The sequence below is a fragment of the Propithecus coquereli genome, unplaced genomic scaffold (genome assembly GCF_000956105.1).
Source record: "Propithecus coquereli isolate 6110/MARCELLA unplaced genomic scaffold, Pcoq_1.0 Scaffold48, whole genome shotgun sequence".
NCBI lineage: Eukaryota > Metazoa > Chordata > Mammalia > Primates > Indriidae > Propithecus > Propithecus coquereli.
In genome coordinates this window covers 4,113,273-4,114,705 of record NW_012150618.1, presented here as the reverse complement: position 1 = coordinate 4,114,705, position 1,433 = coordinate 4,113,273, and the positions used below count along the sequence as shown (strand labels likewise).

Here is a 1,433-nt window from a genome sequence, read left to right as displayed (position 1 = left end):
TGATGAAAATGCCCAAGAAAAAAAGTAAAATAAAATAAAGGAAGATAAAATAGATTAAAAGTTTGAGAATTTAATTAATAAAACACAGGCAAATGAAAATTGCATAAATGAACATTTTTATAACTGAAATTAAGAACTAATTCATGGCTTTAATAACAGATTTGGCAGGATAGAAGAAGAGATTAGTGAACTGGGAAATCAGTCAATAAAAAGTATCCCACCTGAAGCATAAGAGAAAATGAGTAGAAAATAAGGAAATAGCATGAGGGACACATGGAACATGCACGGAAAGTCAAGCAGATGTATATAATTAGCGTCCCAGAATGTAAAAGATAATAGCTGAGAACTTTCCAAAACTGATAAAAGGCATCAATTCATATTCTCATATTTTCAAGAGACTGCAGACCCCCTGCAGCAAAGATTTAAAACAAACAAACAAACAAACAAAAACAATCCACCACCACCAACAACAAAAAAAAACACGACACCTCAACTCATTGGAGTCAAATTGCTGCTGCAAATCAAAGACCAAAAGAAAAGCCTTCAAAGCAGCCAGAGAAATAAGAAATACTATTTTCAAAGGACAATCACACTAATTAGCTCTATGTAGAAGTAAATTCATGACAGTAGTAATGCAAAATTCAGGCACTGGGTAAAAGGTTTTAAAAAGTTCTAAGGTTCTGGCAATATTACAAATAAGAGTAATAATTAAATTACTACTATTTAAAGTAATCATTTAGATGAGACTCTAGTAGGACAGGGTTGCATGATGTATTCCCTAGTGTTATGCAGTATGGCTTATCTAGTGAATTTAAGAAGAAATAAGATTAATCTTATATATTTTTCAGAGAATAGAAGAAGAAGAAACATTTTCCAACTCATAACTTTATACAAAAATTCAAGGACAGTATAAGAAATGAAACTGCAAACAAATCACCCTCTGGAACATAGATTCAAAAATTATGTAATAAAATATTAGCAAATCAAAATTGGATTTATCTAAAAAGGATAGTACCTTATAATTAAGTGGGTCTCCCCATCCCCAGACATGCAATGGTGGTTTAATATTAGAAAATTAGTCACCTTAATTTAGCGAATTAATAATAAAAAGGGACAACAGATTTAGTTATATAGATGGTTTCAGAAAAAGCATTTGATATAATTTAAAATACCTTCAAAATTAAAAAAAAAAAAACTTTTGGCAAACAAGGATTTAAAAAGACCCTCCTTAATATATGAAGGAATCTAGTATAAAAACAAAAACAAAAACTAATGCAAACACGATTAATAGTGAAATTTTTGAAAGCTTTTCTCTGAATATGGGAATGAGAAAAAGATGCCTACCCAACCATTCTATCCAAGGCAATCCTGAAATTCCAAGAAAGGCAAAAATACAATAAAGTAAAATAAAAGTCACTAGAATTTAAAAGGAT

General features: G+C 30.0%; 1 protein-coding gene across 1 annotated transcript in view; it reads left to right on the top strand.

Moving 5' to 3' along the window:
- ADGB (androglobin) overlaps positions 1–1,433 on the top strand; it is a 203,795-nt gene that overhangs the window by 131,329 nt on the left and 71,033 nt on the right. The window lies entirely within an intron of this gene.